Here is a 27,112-nt window from a genome sequence, read left to right as displayed (position 1 = left end):
ATTTCTCCCAAGGAGAGGAAACACTACAAAGAAATTTGGCAAATCAGTATATGATTCAAGCAGAACTCCTTGTGACAGGAGGGGAGGGATGTTGAGATTTTAGGAAAAATTTCTTTTGTTCTTTACTTAGCATTTGTAAAGCACTTCTATGCTTTCCCACAGTATTCCTGGATGCATTCTTACCCAGTCATTTTTATTCACTGACACTACCTACCCCTTCAACCTTTGTAGCCTCACACAACAGTAACCCCCCTACTCCCACACAGACACACTTTACATTTTATACCCATTGGACTGCTTACTATTCTTCAATTCACCACACACTTGTATACCTCCATGCCTTTGTACAAGCTGTTCCTCTTGCTAGAGATGCCTCTTCCTCTTTGCCTGGGAAGCTTCTATTTAACCCTTAGAGCCCAGTTCAAATGCCTTCATTTCCCTAACCACCCACAATCAAACAGAATTTATTGCTTCCTTTTCTTACTTGCTTATCATATCCAACTAAATTAGTTTTCCTATATCCTCTGCTGGAATGCTAACTCCTTAGAAATAAGGGTTGTACCTTAGTCATCTTTGTTTCCCAAGCAGTTATTGAAAGCAGGCACTCAGTAAATGTTGTGTACTTTGGATCTGTCCTTGCAAAACCCTGAAAAAATGGGTAAGGCAGGTATTACCCACTGAAGAGATGTGGAGATCTTGTCCAAATCCCAAACATCTACTGAGTGGTAGAGTTGGAACTGTGAGTTGAACAGATAGAATTGGCACTACTACATTTTGACCTACAAAGATGACAGTTTTATATGACTCAGTCTAATGAAACCCAGGTCTTCTTGTTCTTGGGTCAATCCTCTTTCTAAAGCATTCAAAGAAGCTGACTTTCTGTTTGGTCTATGGCCCTGTGGTTTTAGTGTGGCCAAACATTTCGAATTGTTCAGTTCAATGTATTGTTTTTATTCCCCTCCAGTGACCCTCCCCATGTCTCACATACTTTGGAGATCTAGCTACGTGTTGAACCAAATCTTTAACAATTTTTGAAGAAACAGAAGAAGAATGACCTCCATTCCTAAGCTTACATTCAAGATTTGCTCCCTCTCTGCAGGGCTCTTCAGCTCTCTCGGTCTTAGTTTCCTCTTCTCAAAAATGAAGAGGGTGCATGAAAGCCAGTGTCTTCCTATCCCTTTGACTCCTTCCTGTGCTCCTATACAGGATTCCACTTCAGCCTCTTCCTTCTCCTTTCCCTGGGCCTGCTTCTTCAATACCAGCAGCTGTACCAGCCCATTGCCCACCCAAAAGATGTCAGCCTCAGAAAACTGCACAAGTTCTGCTTCAGCCCTGTACCCTTCTCTTCTCCTTCCACTACCTTACAGCAAATAGCATAATGGGGTTAGACAAGGGGGCAATTAACTAACCTGGGGTCATGTCCTGGCAAAGGCAGATCTGAAATCCAGTTAAGCCATTGATTTGGGTACATTGTGTCTTAGGGCAAAATTATAGGGAAAGAGGAAGTCTATAGAGTCTGTAGTATATATTTTCTTTTTTATGGATTGAGGAAGCTTTTAAGTGTAGAGGAAAGCAATGTATGGGAAAGAAACAACATGGAACAAATACGTCTTTGGTTTTAGTTAATTCTGAGGTTTAAAGTTGAGATCTTTTTTTGTTTACTTAAAAAAAATCTTAAGTAAAGCTGGACAAATAATATACAAATTATGAATTTTGTAAAAATTTAGTGGAGCATAAAAAATGCAATAGGAGTATGCAGAGTTAAAAGTTCTGTGTTTTTAGAAATTTACCCTTGTATAGTGTTTACTATGTGCTAAGTATTGTACTACATGCTTTATATAGTTAACTAATTCAATTATCATAGCAATCTTGTCAAAAGTGTACTGTTATTTTCCCTATTTTACAGGTGATGAAACTGGGGCACAGAAGGGTCAAGTAAGTTGCCCAAGGTCCCTTGGCTAAAACCTGAAGCAAATGTTTTCAGAATTCATGAGGTGCTCTAGAAAGGCGTTTCTTTTGGATTTCACATCTTCCCCCCGATCCCTCACACCAGAGCAGAAACTCCTTACCCATAGTTGGTTTCTGCTTAAAGTATACTTGGTTAAGAATATTTTGATACAAGAAAACAAATTAAGGGGGTGAGAATATGGCATAAATCCATAACACCTGGATTATTTAACCCTGTAAAGGGAGAGTGAGACTAAAGTCCAATTCGTATACCATCATTGGTGGTCTTGTTGGTGAGGAGATTTAGCAACATCATAAGAAGAAACCATTATACTTTAAGGCTGGAAGAGGGAATTTTCAAAACTTTTTCATGAGTAGAAACCTTGTCTGAAAAAGAAATATTGCTTAGAAACCCCAAAAGGATTTGACAAATCAGTAATTTACTAATATAAATGTTGTTCATATGTTTAAATTTTTAATATTTGCTCATTATAATGTTAACTAACCAGAGACTTCTCTTTTCAGCATGATGGTGGATTAGTTATTATGACCAATCCTCCTTACTAAAACTTCTAAAATGTTGAAAGAAATATTTAAAAAATCTTTCAAACTCATTTGTTGAACTGGAATGAAAGTAAAGAATGTATAGTGTTCAAAATACTGGGAGACAAGAAACCTTGGCTTTTTCCTAAAGTCATCTACTATATTCTAGAGACAGGTTAGACAACTACATGAAGTTCAGGGCCCAGGAGATAAAGTCCAGGATATGCCTAAAATGGGGATCCTAATAGGAAACTGCATGGCCTAAATCTGAACACCAAAAGGGCTACACTTGAAGTGTAAGGGTGGTTGAGATAAATAAACCTCACCTGCAGAAGGGGACTGCTAGGAAGCTCTGGCTTGGTAGTATCCCAAGACAAATGGGAAAGGCAAACACAAATCCTATCTTGATGAACTCAGCTGCAGCCCAAGCCATAAAGTATTCATCCACACAGAAAAATTTCCAGGGCAAATGAATAGTTTGCAGTCAAGATTTATAAAACAAATAAAAATACTTGGCAATGTGATGAAAGCCACAGAAGGAACAGACAACAGAAGCCAACCTGAAAGTTGATTCATGTATTAGAACAATCAGAAATGACATATTGAACAACTGGTTTTAATATCTTTAGGTAGAGTTTTAAAAATATTGAAAAAAATGAATAAGGAAAATTTAGAGTTGAAAAAGATCCAAATAGAATATCTAGAAATAAAAAATACAATGTTGAAATTAAAGCTTCATTAAATAGCAGATTAAATGGCAGATTACACATAGTGAATTAGATGAAGAATCATGAATTAGAAAATATATCTGAAAATATTCATTGGAAAACAATTTAAAGACACATAGAGATGGAAAATATGAAAAAGAGGGTGAGAAACTTGAAGGACGGAATTGGACAGTCTAATGTGTATCTATTTGGAATTTTAGAAGAAGATGATAAAATAGGGAAGGGAAAATATTTGAAGGTAAATAAAAATTAAGAACTTTCCAGAATTATTGAAAGACTCCAATCCTCAGATCTAAGAATCCCAAGCAAGTTTAAAAAATTAAAGAAATCCATTAAATAATGAGGAAGGTTTTAGAAGATGTAATTAAAGCTGAGTCACAGAAAATAGTTCTGGCAGAACATTCCGTATAAGGTGGCAGAAAAACAAGGTGGGAGCAGATCTAAAATCTCAACCTGGACAAATGCTTTTCAGAGTCACGCACATGGAAAAAGCAGATGCCAAGCCACAGAATGTGTATTGACTTGAGTCACTAAGTTGTGAATTAGTTCTCAAAACTGGAGATGAAATACAATCTGTCTTGCTTCAGTTCACTGCTTTAGACCTGGCTTGTTTTACTTTTTAAATTTTTATTTGTACCTAGATCCACAAAGGAAGACAACTTGCAAAGGTAGTGTCCCAAGACAAATGTGTATAACATTTGTATATATTTTAAAATATGTCATCTCTGTTCATGAAAAGATAGTAATTGCATCTATGTATATGTACGTATGGGAGATTTATTTCTGAGTCTTGCCTAATTCTTTGCAAATATGTACCAACAAGTGTTAAGAACATCTCTGAATTGGCAACAATATAAGCAAAACAGATTGCTTAACCAAGGATGAAAACTTGCCCATTAATGTTAGCTTTGACTCTGGGGATAGTCCCCAGATTCCAAAGCCTAAAGTAATTTAATATTTTCAAAATTTGAAATCCTAACAAGGATACAAGTCTTTGGGAAGTATCCTAAATTCTATCAAGTGACTTACCATTTGTTATTCAAGAGAAACATACATGAGTTTTAGACAGGCAAAGATTTACATTTTGAAGCATATCTTCTGAGTAAAATGTAATGTATCTTTAACTTGGCTCTAAAGAGGTCGACTTGGCACATAAAACACATAAAACATTGATGAGGAGACATTTATTCCAGATACCACAGATATATATGTAAAGCCAATGAAAGTACACTTAACTTCAATTTCCAGTGCACAGGGATGCCACTTAGATACTTCTGGAATCGATTCTGGGAACTAATAGGCTTCATATGAAGGCAGCTTTGGAAAACTAAGGAATAACAAGAGGAATTTCTAAAAGGATGAACCAGATATTTACGGACATGTGGAAAGTGGAACTCAAGTCTCTAAAATTTAGAAGCAAGAGAAGGCAGCCTGAAGCAGCAGCTGAGATAACAAAACTTTGTATTGGTGGAAGATAAATGTAGCAGATCTCCTTTAAAAAAATAAGAAAAACATTAAAAAAAGTTTTCTCTTTAAGAATGGAAATCAACTACTTTTTAGTCAAGTGCTTGCTAGCTACATTATGAAGACTAAAGATAAGTTTCAAAAATAGATATAAAAGATAAGTTGCAAAAGATAAGTTTCGGACTCCTGACACCCAGCCAGAAGATAAGAATTGTCCTTGTGCTAAGAAACCGGTCAGCCAATGAGCCTTTACTATTTTGATGTCACATGCAGAATCTCAAGATGATCTGGTTTATCAAATGCGATAAATTACACAAAGCAGATACTTTGTTAAATTATACATCATTTGAACAATGTTTAAATCAAGAAAAATAATCAGGGTGGATTATTGTTAGCTCATAATGATTTAACAATACTTTAAACTTTCTTAAAGTATGTTGTGTTCAAAGTCTATAAAAAAACTACCTCTTTCTGCCATCTTGGAACCTGAGGAGACCTGCTGGGAACTGTACTCCTAAAACGACAGAAGGCTGTAGTCCAAGGCCATTTTTGCTGGCTATCAGCAGGGTCTCTGGAACCAGAGGGAGCACACAGCTCTTCTTAAAATTGAAGGTGTTTATGCTTGAGATGAAAATGAATTCTACCAAGCAAGAGATGCATCTATGTGTACAAATCAAAGAACAACCCAGTGACTCCTGGTGACAAACTTAGTAATCTAAAAAATCCTAGTAATCTGGTAAAAATAACTCACGCTCATGGAAACAGTGGTACAGTCATGCCAAATTCCAAAGTCACCTTTCTGCTAAAGTCACAGAATCCCTGTGATGCTGTACTCCTTAAGGATTTAAACTTACTGGAAAGCAAATAAATAAAAGTGTAGGTTTGTTAAAAATAAAACAAAACAAAACAACCACACAGTCTATCGAAACTAAATTTGTGACCATGGGGTTAAGAGAATAGTCCTTTTTTTTTTTTCCTACCAAGGTAGGACACTTAAAAAAAGTGGTTCCTGACTTTTTTCTCCACTGAATCCCAAATACAATATAATGGCTCTTCCTCCCCCCACCCATTAATGTTGCTTTGCAACTGGGACACAAAAAGCAAATGCCTCAACCCCAAAATTACAATCTTAGGGAAGATACATATTTTTCTAAAGTGTGTCTGCTAGCTAACTCAAGTCTGGGGAAAAATTACTAGCTGCCCCAGACTGGCATAATGCCCGCTTATCAAAATGGCTAAAATGAAGAAGATAGAAAATATCAAGTATTTGCAAGGATTTGGGACAAATGGAATTATACATGGCTGATTAGAGTATAAATTGCTACAACCACTTTGGGAAATAATTTGGTAGCATTCACTAAAGCTGAGCATGTGCATACTTTTGACCAAGCAATTCTACTTGAAGGTATATATGAAAGGCATAAAAATGCCAAAAGACATAGTAAGGGAATGTTCATAGCAGTCTTAGTTATATAACTCTAAACTGGAAACATGGAAAATGTTCATCTACATTATAACAGATAAATTGTAACACATTTATTTAGAGGAATTCTAACCAGTAATGAGAATAAACATATGTGCAACTACACAGAGGGGTCTCATAAACATAATGTTGAGTGAAAAACTGGACACAAAACATATGCTGTATGAATTCATTTGTAAATAGTTCAAAAACCCCACAAATTGAATATGTGGTGTTTGATGTTAGAAAGTAAAATACTATTCTTGAGGTAGAGAGTAGTGACTAGAAGAGGGCATAAGGAGACTCTGAGTTCTATACTCCTATTTCTTTAAATAATTACTGAGGTTGGTTTACCTTGTAACAAACCATTAAGCTATACAGTCAGATTTGGGGTGTTTTTGTGTGTGTATGTTATATGTTAATGAATTTTTTTTAAGTTAAAGGAAAGAGAAGACTATCAGTGAATTCTAAAATGTACACATTCTATATTCTTAAACGTGGTGGTCAAAGAGACACTGACAGAATTAAATAAGCCCTCTATATTGTGGTTAAAAAGAATTAAAGAAGTGTCAGTGTCTGTGTTTAAGAATGCATTGAGCTGACTGGAAAATGGATGGAAATGAACACATTCTCTTCTTCCCTTTGTACAAAATAAGTGGTTCTGATATGCCTGATTAAAGACTTAGTTTTCATACAGAGAAAGACAGATACCACATGTTTTCACTCTTAGGTGGATCCTGAGAAACTTAACAGAAACCCATGGGGGAGGGGAAGGAAAAAAAAAAAAAGAGGTTAGAGTGGAAGAGAGCAAAAGCATAAGAGACTCTTAAAAACTGAGAACTGAGGGTTGATGGGGGGTGGGAGGGAGGGGAGGGTGGGCGATGGGTATTTGGGAGGGCACCTTTTGGGATGAGCACTGGGTGTTGTATGGAAACCAATTTGACAATAAACTTCATATATTGAAAAAAAAAAAGACTTAGTTTTCTGACCTGAAAAAATTGAAAATTAATCAGATTAAAAGAGATTTTTCAGGTGTTTTTCAGAGTAAGGCAGAATCCTCAGGGTAACTTTGAAAAGAGTTTGGCTGCCCTTTGCAGAAGTTCTTAAAAACGAAAAATGGTTTGAGTTCTGCAGAAATCAGAGGATGTCAACAACCTGGGAAGTTATTTGTTACCTAGGATGAATGTTGTTTCTTAGCTGACAAATCTCTTTTCTTTCACCAAAGACAAAATTTAGATATGCAGAAACATAAACCATTCATAGCAATCCTGTCTATCTGCCAACTGTGTCTAGGACTAGGCATGTAACCCAGATCTTGCCAATGAGACAAAGGGGTGGCGTATCTGGGACTTGTGGGACAATTTTTCTCCTTAGGAGTAAGAACTTTTTGACTTTTTGACTTTGCCTCTGTGAAGATGTAATTCTCAGAGCTGGGCCAACAATATCCCATAAAGGAAGAGATCATGGACAGTCTGAAGATGGTAGAGCAGAAGGATGAGAAGAGCCTGGGTCTTGGTGACGTCCTTGATTCTTTGCACCAACTCTGGTATTGCCCACTTCAGAACTTCTTGTTAAGTAAGCACCAAGTGTCCTTATATTTTAAGCCATATCTAATTCATTATTATATTTTTGCAGCTAAAGCATATCAAGTGATACAAATTATCTTTGGCTTTTTTTTTTTTTTTTTTTTTTTTTTTTGCCTAAATGTAATCTACATCGGCTTTTTCTAAATCCTAAAATGAAATGGCAAACAACTAATGTATTCTGGACATTGTCTTAATCATATCTTTAAATACAGCTGGATTATTTAAACATTCCCCCTGCCCTCCCCCTGCCATGCTCAAAGTTCTTTTTTTCCTTTAGTTTTTAATGTAGTAAAAAATATATAACATAAAACTTATCATCTAACCATTTTTCAGTGTGCATTTCAGTAGTGTTACTAGGTCTGTTCTGCAGCAGGTATGTAGAAGTTTTTCATCTTGCAAAACTGAAACTATATTCATTGCACAACAATTCCCCATTTCCTTCTTCCCCAGGCCCCTGTCAAAACTGTCCTACTCTCTGTTTCTGTATGTTTGGCTACTGTAGATTCCTCACATAAGTGGACTGATATAGTATACAGTATTTGTGTCTGGCTTATTTCACTTAGAATGATGTCCTTAAGGTTCATCCATGTTGTAGCATCTGACAAGATTCTTTCTTTTAACATTGAATAATATTCTATTGTATGTATATACCATGTTTTCTTTATCCATTTATTGGTAAATGGACATTTGGGTTGATTTTACCTGTTGGCTATTTTGAATAATATGGCATTGAACATGGGTGTACAAATATCTCTTCAAGATTTTGCTTTCAATTCTTTTGGATATATACGCAAAAGTGGGATTGCAGGATAATATAATAGTTCTATCTTTAATTTTATGAGGAACCTTCATACTGTTTTCCATATCAGCTAAACAGTTTAATATTTAAATAATGTTATATTTAAAAAATTATGGCATAATAATATGGATATATAAATTGATATGTTATAAACAATAACATATTGTATATGAGAGAAAAAGCATGGTATGTCAGAAATAGAAAAGATACACTGAAAATATTTTGTATCAGGACAAGATTTTGAAAACATATAAGTAACTGAGATGCTTTTTAAAAAATAAATTCAGATGGCCAATAGCAGTACTGTTATTACTATTTTTACAATTAATTCTATAGATTGCCAATATACTATTATATTATTATTTTTGCAAAACATCAATTGGATTTGTTTACCAAAAACTTTTACATGTATAAATTTGTCTAAATTTGTGTGTAAAATTGATTATGAAAATTACATATACATATACATATTGGTCATTGTGCTTGGACAAATAGTGACAAAATGAAATGACTTGTAAACACTTTGAACAAAGTTAACATTCTATTTATAAAGTGAACTTTTAAACAGGTTTTCATATCCTCCAGTAACTAATGTAGCTAACAAAGGGGCAAAAACAACAACTGTCAATAAGGTATTAACATTTTCAAATTTAAAAAAACTGAAACAATTGGGCCAAATTATAAATAAAAAATATATTTTTAATTAAAATATTTGAATTTTATTATTTTTTTCAAGTGTAGAATTTCGTGATTTATCCCTTATATTCAACATCCCATGCTCATCACATAGTAAAATAGGTAAAAACTCAAGTAGGTATATAATAAAGTGATGTTGGAACTCCATTGAAATTGCCAAAATGAACTAGTGATTTTATATATACAGATTTTCTCCCCTATCTCTGTAACTGAACTAATTTAATGTCAATAGTAAGATGAAATAATCTACTATATATCCTAGGGCCTATATTTTGTAATCTAATAATGTTCTCCACTAAAGAAATCAAAGTTCTTTGGAGAATAGCTGGTTTCTGTTACAGGTAGAAGAAATGCAAGATGAGCCTGAATAACTTGTTGCCTGAAAGCAGTGATGCATTTTGTAGAGTTCTAAGGTGATTAATAAAAGAGCAAATGAGCCAGCATAAAAAGGCTTCTATGTGCCAAATAGTGGCAATTTGAGTCAAAACAATAAAAAAATTATAGCTAATCAAAACAAGTTAAGTTTGAAAATGATTTATTTACAACAATGTCAACAAAAATCATGAGTCCATAATGATGCTCAAAAGAGAAAAGCACTAAAAACTGTTTTCTGTTCAAAATATCATTTCAGAATACCTATATTCATAAGTTAATTGTAAATATTTTCTCATAATATGTGAAAGTTTTTCCTTGTACAAAGACTGAAATTACTGCTTGCATAACTTTTATAGGAATTTTCTCCTATGTTTGGGATATGTCTATCAAATAGTTACAGAAATACTGGCCAAATTATTAATACTTATGTAAAACTTTAGATATTCCACACCACCCTCACTGACACATTATCCCAGATTAGCTGGTATAGTCCAAAATGAGAACGAGAGTCCCTTCTAATGCTGATATTCAGCGGGCATGCTGAATATGCTCCATGTGGCTGGTTCTTTTATTTATTTCTGCTTATGCCATACCAGAACATCAGAACATACATGAACATCATCACCCGTGGATAAACCAAGAGATATTTTTCACAACCAAATAGCCACCTAGTAATAAACTGTATCATATATTAGATGATATTAAATTTGATTATTAAGAGAAATTTAAAAATTAACAGTATGGTAGCTTTCTTTCCTTTCTTTCCCTTCCTTCCTTCCTTCCTTCCTTCTTCCTTTCTTCCTGCCTTCCTGTCTTTCTTTCTTTCTTTCTTTCAAATTACATTACATTTGAAACTTTTAAAAATCACTTACTCTCTTTAAGAAAAAAAATATATAAACTGCTTGATAGCATTTCTTACTGCCACTGATAGAGCAACAGGCTAAGAAGTTAGAATGGTTGATATTGAACACAGCAGAGATGCAAAACAATGAACCTCTGTCAAACTCTTTAAGAAAGCATTGAATCTTTGCTAGGAAATTCAAGAGAAGTAATGAGCAAAACATGATTGCTAAATGTCTCAGATGCACTAGTATTGTGAGGGAAAATTGTGGCAATCATCTAATTTTTGAGGTGTTCAGAGTGAAGAGGAATTAGATGTAGACTGTTGTGCTAATTAAAAGTGAAAGCAATCAGCCAAGTTTGTGGGTTCTGGCAATACCAACAGGAATGGCAAAAGAAAGTTACATAAGAAAATGGTGGCTGGCAGGGAAACTTCTTCAGATGGCAATGAATGTAGACCTAAAAAAATAGGTGGAAAGTTTTAATGTCATCTCACTCATGTTTCTGTATTTGGAAATCATGGAAACTGAATTGAAAATCGCTTTACAAAAAGATTAAGGTCATACTAAATGAAGTTGTTTGGAATCCATCTTCCTTCTTGGTCCTTTTCCTTCATGGGACTTAACTCTGGATTTTAACCTCTGGTTTGAAATTTGCTGACTGCCTTATCTTGGGTTAGTACAATCTTTCCAAATCTTACTTGTTTAACTTTATAAATGGAGAATGTTATTATCTTACAGAAGTGCTGAGGATTAAATGGGATAATGGGGGGAAAACTCATTTAGTACATGTTCAGTGATTAATAAAGTTACCTTTAATGACTACTTCTGGCTTGCTTTATCTTTATAGGTATCAGAACACCTCTCTAAGGTAGGATTTTTTGTTGTTATTATTATTGGTTTGTTTATTTTTATATCTTGCACCAGAGGGAAAAAATTCAGGGTCAGGAATGTTAAGTAAGATCCAAAATCACGCAGGTAGTCAATGATAGATGATGGATTTAAGGCCTGTCTGGCTCAAAAAATATGTGTATTTTTACTATTATGCTATATTGCACTCTTAAAGCAAAAACAAAAACAAAAGTGTTCACAGATATAGCATGATCTACCAATAGTAACAAGGCTAGCATGCGAGTATCTGCCAGGAGTCTGTTACAGGGAGGAAGTGCTCCAAACTCCTTATTTGCCCATTACTATCCTACAATAATGAACTTTGCCTGCCCTGTGAGGCTGTTTCCTCTTAAAGCTTTCTTTTGCATGCAGATGTCAACACCAGAGAACCCAGAGGGAAACTGAAAAAAAGATTAGAGGTTTTTACTATGATTTCCTGAAGTCCTTGAACCAAGCATCATTTTTTTTTTGAAGGAATTAAGATTTTTTTCTGCTCTTCAAGGAGATTATTTTTGGTCTTGTTTCTAAATGTCCCTGCTATAAGCTGTGATATAAATAAGAAAGATTCTGACAGACGTTCTTGATTCTTACCATGTCTGCCAAAATTTCAACTTGTTGAATGAAAGATACATAGATTTTGGCACAGTCACACTCACATCTCCAAAAATGACCTCATGCTATCAGATTTACTGGCATAAAAATTCCCTGAATTTTCTTCCTCCCAGTGCTGTCCCTTCTGCAGTACTTCCCTGTAAAGATTTAAAAAAAAAAAAATTTTTTTTTAACGTTTATTTTTGAGACAGAGAGAGACAGAGCATGAACGGGGGAGGGGCAGAGAGGGAGGGAGACACAGAATCGGAAGCAGGCTCCAGGCTCTGAGCCAGCAGCCCAGAGACCCACACGGGGCTCGAACTCACTGACCACAAGATGGTGACCTGAGCTGAAGTTGGACGCTTAACCGACTGAGCCACCCAGGCGCCCCTTCCCTGTAAAGATTGAATTCTGCATGAGTATCTCCAAAAAAGGCCTTGTTCTGTCAAATACTCACATAAATATTCCTTGGTGTTTATTTTTTTCTCCCTTCTGTGCTTCACATACACACACCCAACAGTATTTGCTTGTAATGATTTAATTCCCCCATGAGTGAACCTTTTACAACTGAATCTCACACACATTCCCAGAAGTTAGTTGTAAGTTCTGTTTCTTTAACCCTCTGCAGACCCTAACCAGGAGTGGCAGTTTCCATTTCTCAGTCTCTTGCCTTACTTTTAGCCCTGTTTCAAACCCTAAGTAAAAATTCTAAGAATTCTTCCCTCTCCATAAATGGGAAAAAGAAAGAGGTACATTCTGGCTGTATATATTGTAAGCTAAACAGTGATGGGAAATCGAAAAATATCTAGGTCATTGCCGAGAAAATGCTTTATGTAGCTACCAGCCAAGGTTTGATGGGAAATCTAGGATCCTTTCAGAGAAGAATGGAGAAAAGGTGAAATTTGAGCTGCAGAGTTATGCTTGTTCAGAGAGTTAACTATTTAAGCATATTACTCAATTATGTGATTCTTCTCAAGCACCCTAAACTTTGGGAAATAGAGGACTCTGAAGTTTTCTGAACACAGAGCCATGCCCTTTTGGGGCAAAATTTAAAGAGGGGCATCAAGTATTCTAAAGACAAATGTGAGAAGCAATAGATAGGGATATTGGGAACAGCATAGGACCACAGTATACAGGGATGATTCAAGCTGAAGAAGCACAGTGCTGAGGAGGGAGTGAGAGTCAGGAAGATCCAACCACACTTAGTCCTAAACTCTCAAATTTCCAAAGACCTTCTAGAATCAACTTTGTGAAGCAACAGTACTTTTGGATTTGTGCCATTTTCTTTATTAAAATAGTCTGGAGGTATGTATTCATGTGTGGAAAGATAAGGCAGAGAAAAGTGCAAGGAGAAAAAAATTGCCACAAGGCAGACAGTAACAAATAAAGAGAAAAAAATCTTTAAATGAAATTGTCTAAATGAAGAATAGTAGCAAAACTAATAAGCTTTTGAATTTACCCATTTAGTCATTTAGGATGTAAATTACTTATTTTTTCAAAAACTTGTTTATTTTTGAGTAGATGATTTTGAAGGGATGACCCCTCTCGGTTCTTCTATTTGTCCTCCTTTTTTGAAACCACTGGTAAACAATTGTGAGTAGGTTTGTCTTGGAAGTACAGTTATCAACTTGTTTTATGAAGTTTTGTGGTGGGGGAGAAAAACTTACTATAAAGACTATTAATAATCAATTTTAGCAATTTATTAATGATTTTCCAAATCACCCAAAGGAAATCAAAGTGGAATTATAAGTTAGTAGCAACTATCATTATTATCAACTTTTACTAGTATTGGCAATAAATAGCAACAATTCAGCCTAATCCTTTATAGAAATAAAAAATAGTTCTCCATGGTTCCCAAGATCTTATTTTGCCAAACCTGAGAAAAGAATCTACCAGAATGTTAGTCTTATTCTTACCGTGTAATCTTGTTTTGATTTCTCCTCTGAAAAGCAGCAGCTCTGTGTTCAGAGGGCTTGCAGATTCTATTTATTACTCAAAGTTTGGCAGAGAATCAAATCTCCAAAGGAGGGAGATCTGAGTGGGTGAGATTTTGGCAGCTTTTAATTGCATGTAAAAAGCCAATAGAATTACAATCCTGTCAACATTCAAGATTCCCTACTTTCTGCCTTCTCTTCATCTCCATCTTAAAATTTAATTAAACAATTATGGATTTTATGTTTTGTGGTTTTTTATTTCCAACTCACATCAGAATTATCTCACATGCAATCCCCACTCCCATCTGCAACTCACAATCCTCTGCCCCCACACATTACAATTTGGCTCTCTTCAAAGTTGAACTTCACCCCCAGCACTGTTCATACTGAAATTTTTGGAAGAAGTTTTAGGTGATGATGATAAGTTCCTGAACTTACCTTCTTCTCCCATGAACACACCAAATCTACAGCTATATATGGATCATTTTCTTCTGAAATAGATATGAAAAGTAGATGAACTGCTCTTCAAAACAAAGAATAGCAACAAAAGGATACAACAAATATAAAAAGACCACATAAAGATGGGTAGGAGAGGCAAAGACACAGTCTCACAAAAACCCCATCCCCTGGCATGGCAACACAGAACAGGAAGAGGTATCACCAGATTAATGTGGAGTTATCAGAGGAGTGAAGGGTTAGAATACAATATTGGGTGCTCCAGCCTGTGAGATCTACATGGGAAATACAAGGCCCCAGGAAATCTACAAGTCCCAAAATGCAAAAAGAAACTGAGATTCTCTTCTTGGAGAACTCACATGTGGCCTTACTTGCCCCAAGACTCAGTAAAAACAAAACAAAACAAAACAAAACAAAACAAAACAAAACAAAACACAGCAGTTTGAAAAGCACCTAGACTCTATGCGAGGACATCCATTTGCTGATCTGGAAGTATTGGCTGGAGGGATGGGATAATTGAGGTGCCTCCTGGAAATGGAGACGCTGGTGGATACAGTTGTTGCATTCTCCACATAGCCTGCAAGCACAGGCAGGTGAGCTCAGATACAGCACCCTCTCACCAACTTGTGTGGGAGGGAGGAGGAAAATGGTTATAGCACTTGCTTAGGCCAGAGAGCACAGGCAGTTGTAGTGATTCCCCACTTCCTGGCTGGAGTGAGCAAGAGCAAGTAGTTACCACATTCCACCTTTCAGCTTAAAGCTGGTGTGTGTGCACAGACAAGGCACTCTTGCACTACATTCCTAAAGTATGTAGGGGCATGCAGTGAAGACATTTGCCCGCTGCATTTCTGAAGCTGGTGAATGTGGCCTACCCCCTATAATCTCTAGCTGCCTTGCCCAAACCAATGGGCATGTGCAATCCACACAGGGGACACACTTTAATTGCCTGGCCCTGGTGGCCAAGACTGTAACAATTGGAAAGACAGTTCTTGGCAGGCCATTAGCCTTAGGCACTGCACAGACAGAAAAACCCCAATCTTCCTATGAAAAAGGCTTACTTAGCCTAGAGCTTCAGCCTGAGGGACAAGCTTTAGTATCCCACACATCTAGAGGGTAGGAGTGCTTTCAGGGAATATAAGCAGGGATACAAAACCCTTGCAAACCCCCTTGGCCTTGCTAGAGGTTGGTGAGACTTCCCAGAAGCTTATACACTTTTTAAAAAAATATATTTGTTTATTTATTTATGTATTTGTTTGTTTGTTTTTAATTTACATTCAAGTTAGTTAGCATACAGTGCAATGTTTTCAGGAGTAGATTCCAGTGATTCATTCCCTATTTATAATGCTCAGTGCTCATCCCAACAAGTGTCTTCCTTAATGCTCCTTACCCAATTTGCCCATCACCCCACCCACAGGCCCTCCAGCAACCCTCAGTTTGTTCTCTGCATTTAAGTCTCTTCTGTTTTGCCCCCCTCCTTGTTTTTATATTCTTTTTGTTTTCCTTCCCCTACATTCATCTGTTTTGTATCTTAAATTCCTCATGAGTGAAGTTACATGATATTTGTCTTTGACTGACCAATTTCGCTTAGCATAATACTCTTTAGTTCCATCCACATAGTTGCAAATGGCAAGATTTCATTCTTTTTGATTGTGAGTAATATTCCACATATATATTGTGTATATATACCACATCTTTATCCATTCATCTGTTGATGGGTATTTGGGCTGTTTCCATACTTTGGTATTCATAGCGCTGCTAAAAACATTGGGGTGCACGTGCCCCTTTGAAACAGCACACATGTATCACTTCTGTATATACCTAGTAGTGCAATTTCGGGTCATAGGGTACTTCTATTTTTAACTTTTTGAGGAACCTCCATACTGTTTTCCAGAGTGGCTGTACCAGTTTGCATTCCCACCAACAGTGCAAAAGAGATACTCTTTTCCCACAACCTTGCCAACATCTGTTGTTGCCTGAGTTGTTAGTTTCAGCCATTATGACTGGTGTGAGGGGTTATCTCATTGTGGTTTTAATTTGTATTTCCCTGATGATGAGTGATGTAGATCATTTTTTCATATGTCTGTTAGCCATCTGGATGTCTTCTTTGGATAAGTGTCTATTCATGTCTTTTGCCTATTCTTCACTGGATTATTTTTTTTTTGGGTGTTGAGTTTTATAAGTTCTTTATAGATTTGGATACTAATAATCCTTTATCTGATATGTCATTTGCAAATATCTTCTCTCATTCTATCAGTTGCTTTTAGGTTTGCTGATTGTTTCCTTCACTGCACAGCTTCTTATTTTGATGAAATCCCAATAGTTCATTTTTGCTTTTGTTTCCCTTGCCTCTGGAGACGTGTTGAGTAAGAAGTTGCTGCAGCGGAGGTCAAAGAAGTTTTGCCTGCTTTCTCCTCTAGAATTTTTATGGCTTCCTGTCTTACGCTTAGTTCTTTCATCCATTTTGAGTTTATTTTTGTGTATGGTATAAGAAAGGTCATTTTCTGCATGTCTCTGTCCAGTTTTCCCTTAACCATTTGCTGAAGAGTCTTGTTTTATTCCATTGGATATTCTTTCCTGCTTTGTCAAATATTAGATGGCCATAAATTTGTGGGTCCACTTATGGGTTCTCTACTCTGTTTCATTGATCGAAGTGTCTGTTTTGGGGCCAGTACCATACAATCTTGATTACAGCTTTGTAATACATCTTGAAGTCCAGGACTGTGATACCTCCAGCTTTGTCTTCTTTTTCAGGATTGCTTTGGCTATTGGGGTATTTTCAGGTTCCATACAAATTTTATGATTGTTTGTTCTAGTTCTGTGAAGAATTCTGATGTTATTTTGATACGGATTGCTTTGAATATGTAGATTGCTTTGGGTAGTATCAACATTTTAACAATTTTTGTTTTCCAATCCAGGAGCATAGAATGTTTTTCCATTTGTTTGTGTCTTCTTCAATTTCTTTCATAAGCTTTCTATAATTTTCAGGGACTGAGAGGGAAGATGGCGGCGTAGGAGGACGCTGGGCTCACCGCGCGTCCTGCTGATCACTTAGATTCCACCTACACCTGCCTAAATAACCCAGAAAATCGCCAGAGGATTAGCAGAACGGAGTCTCCAGAGCCAAGCACAGACGAGAGGCCCACGGAAGAGGGTAGGAAGGGCAGCAAGGCGGTGTGCGCTCCATGGACTGGCGGGAGGGAGCCGGGGCGGAGGGGCGGCTTGCTGGCCAAGCAGAGCCCCCGAGTCTGGCTGGCAAAAGTGGAGGGGCCTGACGGACTGTGTTCCAACAGCAAGCGCGACTTAGCGTCTGGGAGGTCATAAGTTAACAGCTCTGCTCAGAAAGCGGGAAGGCTGGAGGACAAAGGGAGGGAGAGCTGCTGAGCCCCTGGACGACAGAGCTCAGTTTGGTGGGGAACAAAGGCGCTCGCCAGCGCCATCTCCCTCGCCCATCCCCAAGCCAAAATCCCAAAGGGAACCAGTTCCTGCCAGGAAACTTGCTGGCACCGTGCAAACACCCAGCGCTGTGGTTCTGCAGATCCATCCCTCCGGCAGATCTGACTCCCTCCCGCTGCCACAGGGCCCCTCCTGAAGTGGATCACCTAAGGAGAAGTGAGCTAAGCCTGCCCCTCCTGCCCCCATGCACCTTGCCTACCCACCCCAGCTAACACGCCAGATCCCCAGCACCACAAGCCTGGCAGTATGCAAGTAGCCCAGATGGGCTACGCCACCCCACAGTGAATCCCGCCCCTAGAAGAGGGGAAGAGAAGGCACACACCAGTCTGACTGTGGCCCCAGCGGTGGGCTGGGGGCAGACATCAGGTCGGACTGTGGCCCCACCCACCAACTCCAGTTATACACCACAGCACAGGGGAAGTGCCCTGCAGGTCCTCACCACTCCAGGGACTACCCAAAATGACCAAAGGGAAGAATTCCCCTCAGAAGAATCTCCAGGAAATAACAACAGCTAATGAACTGATCAAAAAGGATTTAAATAATATAACAGAAAGTGAATTTAGAATAATAGTCATAAAATTAATCGCTGGGCTTGAAAACAGTATACAGGACAGCAGAGAATCTATTGCTACAGAGATCAAGGGGCTAAGGAACAGTCAGGAGGAGCTGAAAAGCGCTTTAAACGAAATGCAAAACAAAATGGAAACGACGACAGCTCGGATTGAAGAGGCAGAGGAGAGAATAGGTGAACTAGAAGATAAAGCTATGGAAAAGGAGGAAGCTGAGAGAAAGATAAAAAAATCCAGTAGTAGGAGGGGAAAATTAGAGAACTAAGTGATACACTAAAAAGAAATAATATACGCATAATTGGTATCCCAGAGGAGAAAAAGAGAGGGAAAGGTGCTGAAGGGGTACTTGAAGAAATCATAGCTGAGAACTTCCCTGAACTGGGGAAGGAAAAAGGCATTGAAATCCAAGAGGCACAGAGAACTCCCTTCAGACGTAACTTGAATCGATCTTCTGCACGACATATCATAGTGAAACTGGCAAAATACAAGGATAAAGAGAAAATTCTGAAAGCAGCAAGGGATAAACGTGCCCTCACATATAAAGGGAGACCTATAAGACTCGTGACTGATCTCTCTTTTGAAACTTGGCAGGCCAGAAAGGATTGGCACGATATCTTCAGTGTGCTAAACAGAAAAAATATGCAGCCGAGAATCCTTTATCCAGCAAGTCTGTCATTTAGAATAGAAGGAGAGATCAAGGTCTTCCCAAACAAACAAAAACTGAAGGAATTTGTCACCACGAAACCAGCCCTACAAGAGATCCTAAGGGGGATCCTGTGAGACAAAGTACCAGAGACATCACTACAAGCATAAAACATACAGACATCACAATGACTCTAAACCCGTATCTTTCTATAATAACACTGAATGTAAATGGATTAAATGCGCCAACCAAAAGACATAGGCTATCAGAATGGATAAAAAAACAAGACCCATCTATTTGCTGTCTACAAGAGACTCATTTTAGATCTGAGGACACCTTTAGATTGAGAGTGAGGGGATGGAGAATTATTTATCATGCTACTGGAAGCCATAAGCTTTCTATAATTTTCAGTGTATAGATTTTTCACCTCTTTGGCTAGGTTTATTCCTAGGTATTTTATGGTTTTTGGTGCAATTGTAAATGGGATCGATTCCTTGATTTCTCTTTCTGTTGCTTCATTATTTGTGTATAGAATTGCAACGAATTTCTGTGTATTTATTTTATATCCTGTGACTTTACTGAATTCATGGATCATTTCTAGCAGTTCTTTGGTGGAATCTTTTGGGTTTTCCATATAGAATATCATGTCATCTGCAAAGAGTGAAAGTTTGACTTCCTCTTTGCCAATTTGGATGCTTTTATTCCTTTGTGTTGTCTGATTGCCAAGGCTAAGACTTCCAATACTGTGTTGAAAAACAGTGGTGAGAGTGAACATCCTGTCATGTTCCTGACCTTAGGGGGAAAGCTCTCCGTTTTCCCCATTCAGGATGTATATTAGCAATGGCTCTTTCATATACAGCCTTTATGATCTTGAGGTATGATCCTTCTATCCCTACTTTCTTGAGGGTTTTTATCAAGAAAGGATGCTTGTTGTCAAGCTATGTCATCAAATGCTTTCTCTGCATCTATTGAGAGGGTCATGTGGTTCTCGTCTTTTTTTTTTTTTTTTTTATTGGTGTGATGTATCGCATTGATTGTTTTGCAGGTATCAGGTCCTGTATCTTGGGTATAAATCTCATTTGATCGTGATGAATAATTCTTTTAATGTATTGTTGAATCCGGTTGGCTTCATGGAATGAGTTTGGAAATTTTCTTTCCATTTCTATTTTTTGGGACAGCTTCAAAAGAATAGGTGTTAATTCTTCATTAAATGTTTCATAGGATGCTCCTGGAAAGCCATCTGGCCCTGGACTCTTGTTTTTTGGGAGATTTTTAAATTACTAATTCTATTTCTTTACAGGTTTTGTGCCTGTTCAAATTTTCTGTTTCTTCTTATTTCAGTTTTCGTAGTTTTCTATGTTTCTAGGAATTTGTTCATATCTCCCAGATTGCCCAATTTATTGGCATATAATTGCTCATAATATTATCTTATATTGTTTGTATTTCTGCACTGTTGGTTGTGATCTCTCCTCTTTAATTCGTGATTTTATTTATTTGGGTCCTTTTTATTTTGTGCCTAACTGGCTAGGGGTTTATCAATTTTGTTAATTCTTTTGAAGAACCAGCTCCCGGTTTCATTAATCTGTTCTACTGTTTTTTGTTGTTGTTGCTTTGTTTTTGTTTTCATTTCGATAGCATTGATTTCTACTCTAATCTTTATTATTTCCTGTCTTCTGCTGGTTTTGGGTTTTATTTACTGTACTTTTCCCAGCTCTTTAAGGTGTAAAGTAGGTTGTGTATCTGAGACCTTTCTTCCTTGTTTAGGAAGGCCAGGATTACTATATACTTCCCTCTTATGACCACCTTTGTTGTTTCCCAGAGGTTTTGGGCTGTGCTGTTATTATTTACATTGGCTTCCATGTACTTTTAGTTTCCTTTTTAATTTCTTCTTTAGCCCATTCATTCTTTTTTTTAATTTTAATATGAAATTTATTGTCAAATTGGTTTCCATATAACACCCAGTGCTTATTCCAACAGGTGCCCTCCTCAATAGCCATCACCCACCCTTCCCTCCCTCCCACACCCCCATCAACCCTCAGATTGTTCTCAGTTTTTTAAGAGTTTCTCATGGTTTGGCTCCCACCCTCTCTAACTTTTTTTTTTCCCTTTCCCTCCCCCATGGAATCTTCTGTTATATTTCTCAAAATCCACTAAAGAGTGAAAACATATGGTATCTGTCTTTCTCTGTATGACTTATTTCACTTAACATAACACTCTCCAGTTCCATCCACATTGCTACAAAAGGCCATATTTCATTCTTTCTCATGGCCATGTAGTACTCCATTGTATATAAACCACAATTTATTTATCCATTCATCAGTTGATGGACATTTAGGCTCTTTCCATAATTTGGCTATTGTTGAGAGTGCTGCTATAAACATTGAGGTACAAGTGCCCCTATGCATCGGCACTCCTATATCCCTTTGGTAAATTCCTAGCAGTGCTGTTGCTGGATCATAGGATAGATCTATTTTTAATTTTTTGAGGAACCTCCACACTGTTTTCCAGAGCAGCTGCACCAGTTTGCATTCCCACCAACAGTACAAGAGGGTTCCCGTTTCTCCACATCCTCTCCAGCATCTATAGTCTCCTGATTTGTTCATTTTAGTGACTCTCACTGGCATGAGGTGGTATCTGAGTGTGGTGTTGATTTGTATTTCCCTGATGAGGAGCGACGTTGAGCATCTTTCCATGTGTCTGTTGATCATCCGGATGTCTTCTTTAGAGAAGTGTCTATTCATGTCTTCTTCCCATTTCTTCACTGGATTATTTGTTTTGCAAGTGTGGAGTTTGGTGAGTTCTTTATAGATTTTGGATACTAGTCCTTTGTCCAATATGTCATTTGCAAATATCTTTTTCCATTCCATTGGTTGCCTTTTAGTTTTGTTGATTGTTTCCTTTGCAGTGCAGAAGCTTTTTATCTTCATGAGGTCCCAATAGTTCATTTTTGCTTTTAATTCCTTTGCCTTTGGAGATGTGTCAAGTAAGAAATTGCTGTGGCTGAGGTCAGAGAAGTCTTTTTCTGCTTTCTCCTCTAGTGTTTTGATGGTTTCCTATCTCACATTCAAGTCCTTTATCCATTTTGAGTTAATTTTTGTGAATGGTGTAAGAAAGTGGTCTAGTTTCAATCTTCTGCATGTTGCTGTCCAGTTCTACCAGCACCATTTGTTAAAGAGACTGTCTTTTTTTTCATTGGATATTCTTTCCTGCTTTGTCAAAAATTAGTTGGCTATATTTTTGTGGGTCTAGTTCTGGGGTTTCTATTCTATTCCATTGGTCTATGTGTCTGTTTTTGTGCCAATACCATGCTGTCTTGATGATTACAGCTTTGTAGTAGAGGCTAAAGTCTGGGTCTATCTGGTTTAGGAATCAAAGTAATACTGGCTTCATAGAATGAGTCTGGAAGTTTTTCTTCCCTTTCTATTTTTTGGAACAGCTTGAGAAATATAGGTATTATCTCTGCTTTAAATGTCTGGTAGAATTCCCCAGGGAAGCCATCTGGTCCTGGACTCTTATTGTTGGGAGATTTTTCATAACTGATTTAATTTATTCGCTGGTTATGGGTCTGTTCAAGCTTTCTATTTCTTTCTGTTTGAGTTTTGGAAAGGTGTGGGTGTTTAGGAATTTGTCCATTTCTTCCAGGTTGTCCAGTTTGTTGGCATATAAGTTTTCATAGTATTCCCTGATAATTGCTTGCATTTCTGAGGGATTGGTTGTAATAATTCCATTCTCATTCTTGATTTTATCTATTTGGGTCATCTCCCTTTTCTTTTTGAGAAGCCTGGCTAGATGTCTATCAATTTTGTTCGTTTTTTTAAAAAACCAACCCTTGGTTCCATTGATCTGCTGTACTGTTTTTTTAGATTCTATAGTGTTTATTTCTGCCCTGATCTTTATTATTTATCTTCTTCTGCTGGGCTTGGGGAGTCTTTGCTGTTCCGCTTCTAGTTCCTTTAGATGTGCTGTTAGATTTTGTATTTGGGATTTTTCTTGTTTCTTGAGATAGGCTTGGACTGCAATGTGTTTTCCTCTTAGGACTGCCTTTGCCACATCCCAAAGCATTTGGATTGTTGTCTTTTCATTTTCATTTGTTTCCATACATTTTTAAATTTCTTCTCTAATTTCCTGGTTGACCCACTCATTCTTTAGTAGGGTGTTATTTAACCTCCATGCTTTTGGAGATTTTCCAGACTTTTTCCTGTGGTTGATTTCAAGTTTCATAGCATTGTGATCTGAAAGTGTGCATGGTATGATCTCCATTCTTGTATACTTATAAAGGGCTGTTTTGTGACCCAGTATGTGATCTATCTTGGAGAATGTTCCATGTGCACTCGAGAAGCAAGTATATTCTGTTGTTTCAGGATGCATAGTTATGGATATATCTGTCACGTCCATCTGATCCAATGTATCATTCAGGGCCCTTGTTTCTTTATTGATCCTGTGTCTAGATGATCTATCTATTGCTGTAAGTGGAGTATTAAAGTCCCCTGCAATTACCACATTCTTATCAATAAGGTTGCTTATGTCTGTGATTAATTGTTTTATATAATTGGGTGCTTCCAAATTCGGTGCATAAACATTTGTATTTGTTAGCTCTTCCTGATGGATAGACCCTGTAATTATTATATAATGCCCTTCTTCATCTCTGTTACAGCCTTTAATTTAAAGTCTAGTTTGTTTGATATAAGTATGGCTACTCCAGCTTTCTTTTGACTTCCAGTAGCATGATAGATAGTTCTCCATCCCCTCACTTTCAATCTGAAGGTGTCCTCAGATGACTCAATAGATGAGTCTCTTGTAGTCAGCAAGTAGATGGGTCTTGTTTTTTATCCATGCTGATACCCTATGTATTTTGATTGGAGCATTTAGTCCATTTACATTCAGTGTTATTATTGAAAGATATGGGTTTAGAGTCATTGTGATGTCTGTAGGTTTCATGCTTGTAGTGGTTTCTCTGGTGCTTTGTGGTCCTTGCAACATTTCACTCACATAGTCCCTCTTAGGATCTCTTGTAGGGATGGTTTAGTGGTGATGAATTCCTTCAGTTTTTGTTTGTTTGGGAAAATCTTCATCTCTCCTTCTATTCTGAATGACAGACTTGCTGGATAAAGGATTCTTGGCATATTTTTTCTGTTCATCACATTGACAATTTCCTTCCATTCCTTTCTGACCTGCCAAGTTTCAGTAGATAGGTCTGCCACTAGCCTTATGTGTCTACCTTTGTATGTTAGGGCCCGTTTCTCCCCAGCTGCTTTCAGAATTCTCTCTTTATCCTTATATTTTGCCAGTTTCACTATGATATGTCATACAGAAGATAGATTCAAGTTACGTCTGATGGGAGTCTCTTCCAAGTGCCTCTTGGATTTCAATGCCTTTTTCCTTCCCCAGATCAGGGAAGTTCTCAGCTATGATTTGTTCAAGTACACCTTCGGCCCCTTTCTCTCAATTCTTCTTCTGGAATTCCTATGATACGGATATTGTTCCATTTGATTGCATCACTTAGTTCTCTAATTCTCCTCTCCTACTCCTGGATTTTTTATCTCTCTTTTTCTCAGCTTCCTCTTTTTTCCACAATTTTATCTTTTAATTCACCTATTCTCCCCTCTGCCTCTTCAATCTGCGCTGTGTCTGCCTCCATTTTATTATGCACCTCATTTATAGCATTTTTAAATTCATCATGACTATTTTTTAGTCCCTTGATCTCTGTAGCAATAGATTCTCTGCCGTCCTCTATGCTTTTTTTCAAGCCCAGCAATTAATTTTATGACTATTATTCTAAATTCTTTTTCAGTTATATTGCTTAAATAAGTTTTGATCAATTCGTTAGCTGTCACTACTTACTGGAATTTCTTCCGAGGAGAATTCTTCCGTTTCATCATTTTGGTTAGTTTTCTGTACCTTGTGTGTTTTAAAAGCTTGCTATGTGTTCTGCAAGCTTGTTGTGTGTTCTGCACCTGCGGGCACGGCTCTACTAAAGGAGGGTCGTACACTGTCCAGGGCCTGGCCCTTCAGGAGGTGTTTCTTCAGAGATTGTTACTTGCTCTCTGTTGTTGTGACTTTGGTTATTTTATTATCCTACTTGTAGTGACATTTTGGACCCTCCACCAGGTGTGCTTTGACTTGTTCCTTGGCATAGCCCTGGAAAGGAAAACAGATAGACAAACAGGAGACAAAAACACACAAACACTCAAACAAATAACACAAACAAATAAACAAAAACAGAAAACTAAAGACTAAAAACAAAACACCCAAAGACACTGACTACAAGTAAAGAAGAGGTTGGAGGCGGTGCTGATGGAAGAGCACATACAAAGAAATGACAGGAGTGGAGGGCTGGGGGGTGGGGAGGAAAAATAAACATTGGTTAGAGAGACTAAAAGGCTTAATCCAGAGAGAGAGAAAGGAAAATAAAGTAGGAGGTGGGGAAAATGAAACGAAGATAAAGTTACCCAGACAGAGAAACTATATGGCTTGATTATTCCAGAGAGAGAGAAAAGAATGTAAAGAAGGCATGTAGAACATGTATCAAGACAATGGATTAAATATGTCTGTTTAGACAGACCAGTAACCAGAGTAACCAGTCTAGGGCATGGAAGAGATAAGGAGGAGAAATGGCGGGGGGGGGGGGGGCGGGGGGCCGGGGGGGGGTGGTGCGGGGGTGCGGGGGGGGGGGGATATATCTGTATATCCAGAATTGACCTAGAGTTAATCCAGGCAATGCTGCATCACTTGTCGGGAGTAGCTGTCTGCAGGGTCTGTGCCGCTTAGGTGGATATGCAGTTAAACCAGTGCAAAGGGGCGTGGTTTGGTGTAATCTGGACCCACCTCCACTCTGGGCCCCAGGAGTGATCCCTGAGGCCCCACCTTGGTGGTGGTGGTGTGTGTGTTTGGGGGGGGGTGATGGTGGTCCCCTAGTCTCCTCCACTGAGTGGAGCTGGACCGGTGGACTCCGTTTCAGTCGTCCTCACTGTGCTGCAGGCACAGAGGGTGCGGTCCTTCTCTCCCCGCCAACTCCCCTGACCCTGTGCTTGGCTAGGATTCAAAGTCCTACTCCGTGCGCTCTGGCACTGGGGAAGCGCCTCTCAGTGTGGCCCAATATGTGGTCCTGGCTGGCTTTGTCTGTGCTGCCACACTTCAGGGAGGACGGCCTTCTCCTACTGCGGACTGAGAGCCGCTGCCCTCGTGGTGAGCCCCAGGGGTGGCAGACGCAGGCAGGCTTTGTCTTTTCCCACAGCACTCCAGGGAGACGGCCGCCTTTTCCTCCTGCAGACTGTGCCCTCAGCCCAGCCACTGAGCCCGGGGATGGTGGACGCAGGCAGGTTTGTACTCTCACACAGCCCTCCAGGGAGGGAACCACTTTTTCCAACTGCAGACAGCCCCTGACCTACCACCACACCCAGGCCCCTGGCTCCTCTCTTCCCCTGGTGTGCAAGGGAGCTGGCTCCAGTCTGAAGAAAGCCCTGCAGAGATTGGATCCCTCTCAGTGTCAGTCCGAGGTCTTCCTCCTGTCCAGATGTGATCCTACACTTCCCTAGACACTCTTTCTCTCCACTTTGTCTCTCCATAGCAGGGGGTCCCTCCCCTCCATGCCCACGCAGCCTTTTTTTTTTTATCTCCCCCAGTTCACAGTTACCCACCTATCTTTTTTCCAGCTTTCCCATCTTCTTCCTAGTAGATTCAGTCTCTTTTCCTCCCAGGCTCTGGTGTTCAAAGTCCTTTGGCTTTTACACTTCTTTGTTTGAGAGACACGGGAAGTATGGATCCCCCTATTCTCTGCCATGTTGGCCCCTCCCAGTATCAGATTTTTAGGGTTTCTGTCTCTTTATTAAACTTTTCATCTTGTTTGTGTATTTTTTTATTTCATTGTATTGTCTTTCTGTGTTTTCTCATAGCTCTTTGAATTTCCTTAAAATAGATATTTTGAATTCTTTAAATTATAGACCTTCATGTCTTTGGAAATGTCCCTGGAAAAATATTGTGATCCTTTGGTGACGTCATGTTTCTTTGATTTTTCATGTTACTTGAAGTGTTGCATTGTTGTCTTTGCATTTGAAGTAGCAGTCACCTTCTCCATCTTTACTAACTGCCTTGAAGTGAGAAATACATTCCTTTAACCCTGCTAGTGTTTCTGGAGCT

At 38.2% G+C, this 27,112-nt stretch overlaps 1 protein-coding gene across 2 annotated transcripts in view; it reads right to left on the bottom strand.

Moving 5' to 3' along the window:
• Positions 1-13,894, bottom strand: part of IL33 (interleukin 33) — a 37,163-nt gene extending 23,269 nt beyond the window's left edge. For both annotated transcript variants that reach the window (XM_078436863.1, XM_078436866.1), the window contains exon 1: positions 13,838-13,894. The gene's annotated coding sequence lies outside the window, so the exon portion shown is untranslated. The remainder of the gene's footprint in view (positions 1-13,837) is intronic.
• Positions 13,895-27,112: the final 13,218 nt, after the last annotated feature.

The sequence above is a fragment of the Panthera onca genome, chromosome D4, assembly GCF_046562875.1.
Source record: "Panthera onca isolate mPanOnc1 chromosome D4, mPanOnc1 haplotype 2, whole genome shotgun sequence".
Taxonomy (NCBI): Eukaryota; Metazoa; Chordata; class Mammalia; order Carnivora; family Felidae; genus Panthera; species Panthera onca.
Note: the sequence above shows the minus strand (reverse complement) of the source record. Positions and strands in the feature narration are given on the sequence as shown.